Raw genomic sequence first — 12,573 nt, 5'->3', positions numbered from 1 at the left:
AAGAGAGACCATGACAGACTTTCATTATTATTCTATAGTATTACACATACATGTGATATCCTTAAAGCTAATTAGGTTGTCCAAGAATTATTTTTAATACTACCTATAGACTGTTTGCTTTACATTTTTTTTCCTATTTCTTCACCACTATCATTATCAAAAATTTCACTATCCTGTTATGAGTATGTATTTATGTTAACACATCACTGCTTGTAAATTATTCTTCTTTCTAATCTGCTACAACCACAGAAACCATAAGCATCATATATAAAATAAAAATAAGCTCTCAGTAAGGAAAAAAAGAGCTTTATTTATATGGAATTGCTTAGATAACTGTATCAGGAAGATGAGGGACTGCCAATAGGTTTAGACAAGTAGGCCCACTATTTCAGAATTGCATACCTCTACCTAAAATACCCTGACTTCCTGACTTCCTTAAACTCAACTCAGATAAACACAACTCAGATATTCCCAGAAGTCTTACCTGATACCCAGCCAGATCATTTATTTATTTCTGTAATTTATTTATATATGCATACATATATAGCTTAGAGTAAAGCTTGAGACTGAGATACATACATACATATATACACAAGCGTATATATACCTGTATATATATATATATATATGTATATCTCACGCTCAACCTTTATTGTAAGACACAACCTGCTTTAACCCAACCTTGCTACACTAGTTTCCCCAATATGACCGTCAGCTCTTTAACGGCCTCCCATTCTGCTTCCCTGCACAAAATCCAAATCCTGCCTTATTAATAAATGCTTGTCAAATAAAACAATGGCAGAGAATGAAACTAACTGCAAAGAAAGTCATAAAGTTATAATATGCCATAAAATAAAAATGATCTTTCTTACTCATAATGGTATTAACCTTCTTCTGAAAATACTCAGGAAACACAAATTTATGGGTAAGTCACAAGAAAAGTATTAAATACCAATAATGTGATAACACACTACAAGCTATTTCACCCACCCATTCCCAAAAACATTTTTAACTTCGAGAAAAGAAACAAATGCATTTCACTCATGCACTATATGCATTTGTTCAATCTAAGTGTAAAAAGTTGTCATTTAAAGATAGTGCCTGTTAAAAAATGGTCTGAAAAACTAAAGACCTAAAACCATAAAACTCCTAGAAGAAAATTTAGCTCCCAAACCTCTTGTATCAGCATTGGCAATGATGCTGTATATCATAACAAAAGCTCAGTCAACAAAAGCAAAAATAAGGAGGACTAACTACATCAAATTAAACAGCTTCTACACAGCTAAGGAAACAATCAAAACTAAAAGCCTATAGAGTGAAAGAAAATATGTGCAAACTAAGTATCTTTTAAAGAGTTAGTATGTAGCCAAAATATTCAAGGAACATACACAACTTCATAGCAAAAAGTAGCAAATAACCCAAGCAAAAACTGGATGAAGTACCTGAATAGACATTTTTCCAAAGACATACAAATGGCCAACAGATATGTGAAAAGGTGCTCAACAGCACTAATTGCCAAGGAAATCCAAATCAATACTAAAATCAAATACAGCTCGTATTAATCAGAATGACCATATAAACCAAAAAAAATGTTGGCAAAGGTCTAGAGAAAAGGGAATCTTCCTTCACTGTTGATAGGAATGTAAATTTGTACAGGCATTATGGAAAACAATATGGAAGATGCTTTAAAAAACAGAACTATCATCTTCCCAGAAATCCTTCCAATGGATACACACACAAAGAAAATGAAGTCAGAACCTCTTAGAGAAATCACACAGCCTAGAGGTGGGGACAACCACTGTGTCTATCAATGGATAAAAATTGGGGGAGGAGGGAGAAAGAGTATGAATTATCTTTAAAAGAGCCCTTTCCACCTTTTATCCACACCACACTCCACTCACCACCTCCACTCCTAGAGTACTCCCTAACTTCTCTGTCTCCCTTTAGCCACTATGCCAGACATTATCACACACAATGCGATGATCCCCAACACAAGATCCAGATCTTGTACAGGCTGTGCCTATAAGTGCAAAGGAAGATGGTCAACACGAAGAAATTAACACTGATGATTCACTCACTAGCAGGCAACCTATCAAAAGCACCATAATCACTGGTATTGATGTTGCTGTGAACCACCAATTGCAAAACACTAGCTTCACAAAGGAAGCTGGTAAGAAGTACATCAAAGATTACATGAAACCAATCAAAGGAAAGCTTGATAAGCACAGTCCAGAAAGAGTAAACCTCTTTATGACAGGGGCTACAAAACAAATCAATTTCCAAAACTGCCAATTTTAGAAATTCTTCATTTTTCATTGGTGAAAATATGGATCCAGTGCATGGTTGCACTGCTACACTATCACTTGAAAGATGTAACCCCATACATGACTTTCTTTAAGGATGGTTTAGAAATGAGGAAATGTTAACAAATTTGGCATCTATATCTATATCTCATCTATATCTCATCTCTGCATCTATATCACCTATCATCAGAAGTGGCTGCTGGTCAATCCACGCAACACCAGGACTTAAGACAAATGGGACTCACACCATCCTGAACTCTTCATTATTTAGACTATTTATTTGCAGTGAAGGTGTTGTTTTTAAGGGGGAAAAAAAGTCATGAGACTGTCTAAGAACAATATGCCTTTAAATTTGAAGAAAAAAAGGAAGTGGAGAGGGAGGAAAAACATGAAGATACTGCTATTTGCAACAACATGGATGAACTTGGAGGATACTATGATAAATGAAATAAACCAAGAAAGAAAAATACTGCATGGTCTCACCTATATCTGGAAACTAAAAAGAAAGTCAACACAGAAACAGAAATAGAGGGAAGGGGAGGAAATGGGAGAAGTACTATACAGGATGAGCAAATTTAGAGATCCAATCTACAGTATGCAATATAAGGACCATAATTAACAACAGCCAGGTGTGGTACTGCATGCCTTTAACCCCAACACACAAGAGCCTGAGGGAGGAAAGCCACCAAGAGTTTGAGGCCAGCCCAGGGTCCACAGTGAGTTCAAGGCCAGCCTGAACTACATACCAAGACTCTGTCTCAAAAAAAAATTAATAATAATAATAGTAATATATAGCACACTAAAAATTCACTAAGAGAGTAGATTTAGATGTTCTTTCCACAAAAATAATAACTATGGAAGGTGTCAGGTTAATTTGCTTGACTATAATAACCATTTCATTATGGTTCATTAGGAATATATATAAACATGTACACTGTACATATATACAAATGAAAAAACAGCCAGGCCTAGGGGCACACAACTATGGTTCCAGGCTTAAGGCAGAAAGACCACAAGTTCAAGCCCAACCTGGGCAAGTTAGTGACTTTAATGAGACTCTGCCTCAAAACACTCAAAATATGGAGCTCAGTGTGAAGGCCCTGGGTTCAAATCCAAAACCACAAAAAAAAAAGTTGTTGCTGGCCTAAGCTAAAATTTAAAAGCTATTTTGGGTGTTTCAAGCTATTTGAGAAGAAAAGTTATCTTTTACAAACATTCAAAGATTCTGGATATTAGAAGGATCTTACCAGTCACCTGGAATTATTTATGTATACTCTTTGTCACAAAAAAAAGAAAGAATTCAGGATACTAGAGATCACCTAGTACACTTTTTATTCAAAATACCCCTACATTTTTGCCATCCTCTGCCTTTTACTTAGTGACCCACCGGACACACATAAGATATGTCTTCTACACTGCAGATGATAGACTTTCTTTTTTTTATTTTAAAGAGAATTTAAAAAATTTTAAAAAACATTAGATACAGAACAATAATAGCCTTTCATATACTCATTTGTCCAACTTATTTTATGGTACTATGGATTATTAATTTCAAACAAATACATGTGCATAATTTCAAAGATTTCTTTGGCTTCTTGAATAGTATCCAATAAGATGAATACACCAGAGAACATTTATATTATTTTGTAAATCTTACCTTTTTAATTCTCATAACCACCCTATAAAACAGGCAAGACAAGTATTATCCCCTTTTAAAGATAATCAATACAAATTAAGTCATTGACAATCACTATGAGACAGATTCAGGAGCAAGAGAGGCCTCCTATGAACTATAAGATCTCAGGCAAGTTGCTGAACTCCTCCAAGCCTGTTTCCTCATTTGCAAACTGGGAATGATACTACAGTAGTTTTTACCTCTAGCACTCACTGTGAAGATTAAGTAGATCACTAGATAATGTGCATTATCTTATGTAATAACTAACCCATATAAATACTCAAGATTATCTTATTATTATTATACAAAGAGAGAAAAAATTTATCTGCTCCCACTGAGCAACTAATAATAATGTCTAAAAGGTACAATTTTCATCCTCTTTTAAGTAAAATTCTAAAAATTTAAAAACTGTTAAGGCTGTCTAGCAAAAAAAAGCCTCACTGGCATATAACAAAGTTAGCACACAAACACAATGACACTTATACTCAAAATGGGAAGTAATTAATTGATAAACTGGTTTCTCTAACCTATTAGATTATCTTCAAAAATTTTTGTCTGATATCTTCAAGTGAAAGAGAAGGCTAACTTATTACTTATGATACCAAATGCAACAGGAGAAACCTGTTTTATCTAGCAAAGCTACTGACAATGTTGCTAAGAAATATAAAACACATGTCAGAATTTTAAAAACTTGGGCTGGGGATATGGCTCAATGGCACAGCACCTGCCTGGCAAGCATGAGGTCCGGAGTTCAAGTCCCAATATCAAAGAAAAAAAAAAAAAAAAAAAAGAATTTAAACTTAGAACTAGACTCAGTGAAAAATCCAGGTACATAACTCATGTAAAAACTTTTTGCAGGTAGCACTGGCAAATAGATGCTCCTAGGATTTTAATAATAATGGTAACTAATTCCACTTTCCTACTGACTTGGCCAGGAAGCTTAGGCCAGTGTGACAGTACATTTAAAATACTGAGGGGGCAAAGGATAGAGCAGTGGTGGTGAACCTATGGCAAGCGTGCCGCAGGGGGGCTGTTTGTATCACCAAAAGCTCTAAAAAGTTCATCATCACTTGGATAGAGAAAACAGTGACTGAATTATCAGTCAGTACAACTGGATAATATAATTTGGTAATAGCTCTTTGTACAGAAAGTGTGAGACAACATCAAATCAAAACAGTAGTCCAAAAATGACCACTGACAGCAGGGCAAATATAAGACAATTTTTTAAGTAAAGAATATAGTACACGAGAGAAGAAATTTCAGAAAATACAATGATTAATGAATGAAGTCCGGTGTCAAATAGCTGCTGAATAACAAAATTCCTATACTCTAAAGGAACCTCAGAAGCCATATTGTCTGCCTCCCACGGTTTACTTTCCACTGAAGTACAAGCATAGCCAACTCAAAGTGCTATAACAAGATAAATTTACAGAAAAATAAACTAAAGAAACACCTAAAAAACCATCCTAACAACTATTTACATTTATATACTGTTCTTCAATACAGGGCCTCCAAATGACAAACACAACATGTTGGAGTACAGAATACACCCTCCATGGTTTAACAAATTCTATGCCTCTTAAGACTGAAAACCAGAGGTTTGTGGGGTTTTTTCTAAAAATAGTGCTTGTTATTTGCAGCCCCTGTACAAGTCTAATTTGAGGGCAGAATTTGGGTATATGTGGGATAGGGGAGAAGCTGAAAAATTCTTCACTAGTATATGAATAAATCCTACACTTGCCTTTCAAAATATGTTTCCTTCCTGGAAATGGGGTATATAAAAATTCCCTTTGCATTTGCATTACTTTCGTAACTGCGAAGACTTCATATGACAGGCTTCAATGAACCAGCCTACTTGATTTTACTCATCTGCCAGGTGGGCTATTTTTTTCAGCACAAATTCCAACAACCAAGGTGACATGAAACTCATACACACACACAACACATATATCTACAGAAATGATTAAAGAGTTTAAATTAAGGATACCAACACCACACTTTGAGCCATAAAAAAAAAAAAAAAGAAAAATTGAAAGGATTCTAACAGTAATCTCAGTTTGTGAAATTTAATGTACCAAAAATCCTGTGGTGACTTGATTAGTTATTTAACTCAGGTATCTGGTGCATACTGTATGTAAACTCTTACTGTGCTATCTCAGGTATACACCACTTGGGAAGCAGTTCATGCAAAACTGCTGAAGCCTTCTAAAATGACACAACACTACGGTTAACATATCAGAATCTTAAGTAAGTGAAAGAAACAGTATGGGAGAAACACAATTCTTTTTTTAGAACCAAGGCTCATCCCCAAAACTTTGCTTTTTACCAAGCAGTTATTTACTATAGCAACCTCATTACCATGAGATCCAAAATTTTCCACACATTTCAGTTGATGAGCTACTAGAGTCTGTGTGTGCGTGTGTGTTGTTATCTGGGCAACACTCTAAGGCTTTTTACCTTTCAGAACTAGTGGGTCAAAGAGAAGCAAGGCTTCTTCAAAAGAACTGTGCATCATTTTAATTAGAAGCAGCAAGTGTGAAATCAGTAGACAGAAAAGCTTAAGAACTGCCCCCAGTGCTTCAGTATGATTAACAGACACAACTTGCTGGCATTTATCTTCATTTATAGCCACTTAATTCCCCTGCGGAACAAGGCAAGCTCCACCCAGGACTTTAAAACATCCTCAGCCATACAGGCTGTTAAGTACAGAAACACTGAAATCCAAGGAAGTTCTTGGATTTAAGAATACATCAATCCCTCACAACTGGATTTAATATTAAATATCCTGTATTGCTATCCAAAATTCCAAAGCCAGTCAGCTCGGCTACGTATCATTATAAACTACCTTTCTGCCTGAACCACACCTGCCTCTGAGCATTAAGATCCAGTCATTTAGAAATCACATTTTAGAAGCCCCTTTGAAGACTGTCAAAACTGCTTCCTGTTCTGCGATAGCCAATTTAATGTTTAGTGGACAAAAGAACACTAGTATCTCCTTACAAAGACAGTTCCCTTCCCAGAACTTTTATGACTGGTAAACTCAAGGTTGTTTCTCTAACATATCAATTTTTACTCCTAGGATATATAAGTGCTCTCTAAGTCACATTTTTTCTCTTTTTTGTGGGGGAGGGACTGAAACGGTCTCTCTATGTAGTTTAGGCTGGCCTTGAAATTGTGGGAATCTTCCTGCCTGTCTCCCTAGTGCTGGGCTTATAGGTGTATCCCACAGCCAACTATAGGTCACATTTTAATAAGGAGCATAGCACAGAAAATTTGTTTACTGTTAAGTACTAGATGACTCCAGATCCAAAAATAAAAAGACAAACTGAAAAGCAGAAGGGAAAAGTGGCATTCTGGCATCTGGTATTGACTCCTGTCTAGCTCTTTCACTATTTCTTTTTTCCTGTTCACAATTCTATGCCAGTGAGCTTAGAGCTTTCAATGATACAAACAGCCCACTGCGGCACACATGCCATAGGTTTGCCACCACTCCCTATGCCTTTGATCACTAAGTTCCTTCCATATAAGTTGTCCTATTTCCAAATGTCCAAATTCTACCCATTCTTCAAAGTGTAATTAAAATGTCATCTCTTTCCTTATCCTTACAACTAACAGTAAACTCTCCCCTCTAAACTCATACAGTACCTTATCTTTATCTCTTCACCACTCCTTACTTTCTGCCTTACATTATCTTTGTTTCCATTATTTAACCCTATACACAGAAGTATGAGGACCTTAAGGCCAAGGTACATGCCTTATCCATCTCAACTGCTAAACATAATGTCTTGCATAGACTAAGTCTGTGATGGCGAACCTTTTAAAGATCAAGCCCCCAAACTGCAACCCGAACTCCACTTATTTAGCACAAAAGAGGGCCGGGGATATAGCTCAGTGGCATAAGTGCCTGCCTGGCAAGCACAAGGTCCTGAATTCAATTCCCAGTACCAAAAAAAAAAAAAGTAATCTATCACAAAGGGCCAATGTTGCAACTAAACTTAAATACTGAGGTTTTAGTTTAGAAAAAACAACTGATATCTGTTTGTTCGGCTGCTAGGATGATTTGGTTTACATGCTGACGGAGGCAGTCTGTGTGCCCACGTAGCATGCATGCCACAGGTTCACCACCACTGAACTAAGTCCTCCAATTGAATTAAATGAATGGCTTGGGTTCAGAAAGGAAAGAACCCCACAAAAATCAACTTGAGGAGTCCAGAGCCCTGGCTTTGCTAATAAAGAGCTATATGACCTTAGACTTCAGGCTTTTTGTATTATTCATCTGCAAAGTTAGGAGAATGGGCTACACTAGTTCCTTTTTTAAAAAACTAGACTGTTACTCATTATTTGAGAGTAAAATTAATTTTGAGATTAAAACCTATACTTTTTCAAAATGCAATGAATTTAATAAATTAAAATGTTTTGTAGATAGTGATGTGCTATAAATGTTTAAGAACTTGCTATGCTATGGGGGGGAGGGGTGAATTTACACCACTTGCTGACTTCCCCCACCATGGCCAATTTCAAGCTACAACATGGTATCACTGACATGCGGCTAGGTGGGAAGAGATATGCACAATTGCTCTTACAAGCAGCATAAGCCAACTCAGCAGGGCCCTTCATGAAAAGATAAAGAGCATTTCGCCAAAGTTTTCTTTCACTTTTGTATATGTGCACAAATGCATGCTGAAGCAAGACAAAAATGCATTTCTCATCGTGGGTCACAGAACAGTTGAGTAAGTGTTCACCTAAACAATTAATTTCCTGATTTCCCACAAGTACTATACAGTTCAATAAATCTTGTTCTTGATTACATATCTAGTCTCTTCACAATTCATTTTTCCCTTCGAAAATGAGAGTAACAGATGCCTATCAATATCATCTGCAAGCAAATAAATTACAAGAAGTAGGAATTGGTTTAGGAATCATCAGCCAAGGTCAAGGTTCTAAGCCTTTGTTCATCTTAAAACACATGAAAGACACAACACACTTTCACTTGATCTTAGTCAAAAGGCCAAGAAGCGATCCAACACACTTCTCCCAGTAGCAAGGAGTCACTGAGTAATGGGTTGGGGGAATAGGAAAAAGAAATTTATGGTATGGAAAAAAAATACAAGTGATTCTTATTTTGTGCCCATACTCCCACCTGAGAAGGCTGGTATAGAGAAAACCAGTGTAATAAAAAAAGTGAATTTTTCATACCTGATGTTTCCCAGTCAAATTCCCCAGCACAACCTTGCATTCCTCCATGGGACCTTTATTACTAAGAATCCCCTTCTACAATTAAGTTTTTGCCATGGACAAAAGACATGTAGTACTTGTTGAATTTAGAATAGACAAGAAGAAAAATAGCTCAGCAACCAGTTGTTACAGCTGATATTCTGGGAAAACCAAGCTTTTGTTGGAAAAAAAAATATTTTCTTACTTCTTCCTAAACTGGGTGAGAAAGGGAGAGGTTTCTTGAATATATTTTTGGCTGTACTCTTGTCTATCACAACACAGCCTGTAACCAAATTTTTCATGAGTATTTATAAAGAATTCTGTTTTCTATTTTTAAGACTTTAGAAAACAAGACAGCTTAGAATTTCAAGTACACTAATAATCCTAATCCATATCTAACTTGAAGTCAACTGAGTATACATGTATGCCTACAAATTTCCCAGGAAAACCCCCAAAATTACGCCACAAACTGTAAGATAACAAAAGAGAATCAGTATGAGCTAAACTCAAACAATTGTGGCATCTTGTCTACTAAATAAGAGCAATACGAAAATAAATGAAGTATAAAAAAGAGAATACTGAGATACAAATTCTGCCTAATTCTATTAACTCTTTCTTATTAGAGTCCACTGATATCCACATACTTATTTATACCTTACTTCAATACTATCTACAAGGAAGAAGTTTTTCTCATTCTGACAAGGCAGGAGTCAAGTCAAGCTATGTCCTTCTCCATAATCTCAACATTAAGGCTCTTTTTAAAAAGTGAGTATGTTTTACCATAACTCAGGCTCAGCCTGTCCTTTCTCTGCTTCCACTGTCTGTCATGGCAAATGTTCACAAGACTATTTCCATAAGAAATCCCTGAGCTAGAACAGCAGCTGGAACAGCCTTGAACTGCTGGTCATTCTCAGGCCTCAGGGCTGACCCATTTATGTAAGACAAGAGTTACAAGCACGCAGCATGTTATGACTTGTGTTTAGAGGTGTTCCCCCCACCCGCTGCTCCACCAAAGCCTCATTTGGGTCATAGGTGGGGCTTTTTCAGAGGTGGCTGTATGTAGAGTGTGTGACACTGGAACTGATTCATGGTGCAATGCTAGGATCAAGGGCACCAGGATGACAGGTGTGAGTGCTACCCACCATAAGTAGCCTGAATAGGATATAAGGGATAGAAAAAGCTGTAGCTGTCCCTTGTTGCTTTGTTACCTGTTGCCCACCATAAGCTGTTTCTCCTCTGTGGTGCCTGTCTGCCATATCACCCTGCCTTGGAGCCTACACATTATGAACCAAAACCTCTACAAACTGTGAACCAAATAAACCTTTGTCCCTTTAACTTTGGATGTCAGGCATTCTGTCTCAGCAACGAGAAAAGTTACTAAGACATAGCATTTTGTTAAAACTTGTGAGACATAAGGAAAAAAGCTGTGTGTCTCAGAATCCTGTATACTATAATACTGACTTCAATCCCCAGACACGCTTCATTCAGTAATGATCAGCCCCCCACCATTTGAAGACAATGATAAGATGGAATGCAGGCCCAATCCTACACCCCCAGTACTGTATAAGAAATGTTTTCTACTTAGCTGCTACTCTCAGTATCTACAAACCTGGCTATCTCATACATAATATTTTCATTTGGTAAAATATAATTCTTTCTTTTGACTATTCCAAGACAATGATAAAAGCACTTTCAGCTTTTTTGTGTTGGGGTTTTTTGGGTTTTGTATTGGGGTACTGGACATCAAACCCAGAGTCTCATATATGTAAGGCAAGCATTTTACCACTGAGCTATAAACCCAGCCCTAGAACTTTCAGCTTTGATGCCATACCAATTGAGAGTTCAAATAAATATACAACTGCTTGTAATTAAGCAATTTCAAGTTTGGGTTTAGGCAAAGAAAAAAAAGTACAAGTTTTTACTAGTCACATATTCAAAACTGTTAACTAGTAAACATGAAAATTTCTGTCTCATATAAAATTCTGGCAAAGAAAAAAAAAAAAAAAACCACTGTAACTTCTAGAATGAAAACAACCTAGATCGTGAAACAATTATCAATGAGAAATTCTCAGAACATCACAACTATACCATACAAAATTCTTATAAAATAATGCAAACCAAAAAAATTTTTAAAACTTCATACATTTACAGTCACACCCTTCTAGGTTGATTTGTATGTTACTATCTGACCTAATAGTATTAGGATCTACTATCTCGTTTCCCGCTTTCTAGAATACAATGTAAGTTATGCAATATGTTCACAAATAAGCCCTGCCCTCATCTATTTCTTCTCATATGACTTAACAATATCAGAACACATCCTCAACTGACTATAGATACCAATCTAACTCAACGTCTTAGCTAACTTCCTAAGCAGGTGACCATTTAATACAATTTGATGATGATGTAAATACTAAATTCACTTAGTCTTTCTCCTTTGCAATCTCGCCAGTTTTATATGGGAGCTCTACGGACATAATGAATGACAGGCCAATTTTCCACGGCTAGCAGTTTGTAGACCGTACTTTCCATCAGCAAAATTCACTTCCAATCTGACCACAAACTTCAGGTCCCTATCTTCTGACATCATAACTACACAAGTGCAGAAGTGCAGCAATCTACAGAAGTGCAGCAGACACCAAATACAAACACAACTATGAAAAAGGTTTTCATGATTCTGTTTTGTGAAGTGTTACACGCAACTACTTCCAGTGCCAAAAATGCAGGCCTTGAAATCTGTCTCCAAACAGCACTGAAATCTGTCAACCAAGCATAAGTTCTCCTTACCATTAGTGTAACGAGGTTGGTTGGCATTTCAGTTCATTTCCACGAAACCATCAATTCTGCAAGTGCCCACCTAAATCAAAATTTAGTACATTTTCTAAGATAACTCTGGGACGACCAAGGAGAATACACAAGCACCTGGACACATTCCCTTGGGTCTGAAACGAAGCCTGTCTGGTCCTCGGCCACCTCCAGCTGGCCAGTGGCCCTTTTCCACATGCTGACGCACTGCCCAGCCCAGCACCGCTGGCGACCAGTGCAAAGTACCAGCCCAGTCTCAGAAACTTTGACTCACTTATCAGGACACTGAGCACCCACAATCCAGGCGGGGGACGGGGTGTTTGTCAAGGCTCAAGCGGTCAACTCTGAAGAGTGGTCATTCTTTGCAGGTAGAGATCCGCCCAGGACGAAGCCAGACTACAAAACCACATGCATCTACAGGAGCAGGAGCAGGAGCCGGGCAGCGCTCGCGGGAGGAAGGGGAAGAGCAAGTGAAAGACACAGCTGCGAACAGAAGCCTGCGCGCGGAGAAGAAAACACCCTAACCACACGCCCCCCGGACGCGGGGCTGATGGGACTGCGAGCCCGGCAGCGGCC

General features: G+C 37.4%; 1 protein-coding gene across 3 annotated transcripts in view; it reads right to left on the bottom strand.

Moving 5' to 3' along the window:
* Rabgap1l (RAB GTPase activating protein 1-like) overlaps window positions 1-12,573 on the bottom strand; it is a 598,504-nt gene that overhangs the window by 585,398 nt on the left and 533 nt on the right. The window lies entirely within an intron of this gene.

This window comes from Chinchilla lanigera, unplaced genomic scaffold, assembly GCF_000276665.1.
Source record: "Chinchilla lanigera isolate Chin_1 unplaced genomic scaffold, ChiLan1.0 scaffold00005, whole genome shotgun sequence".
NCBI classification, from domain to species: Eukaryota; Metazoa; Chordata; class Mammalia; order Rodentia; family Chinchillidae; genus Chinchilla; species Chinchilla lanigera.
The sequence above is the reverse complement of the archived record's forward strand: the minus strand, read 5'-3'. Positions and strand labels throughout refer to the sequence as shown.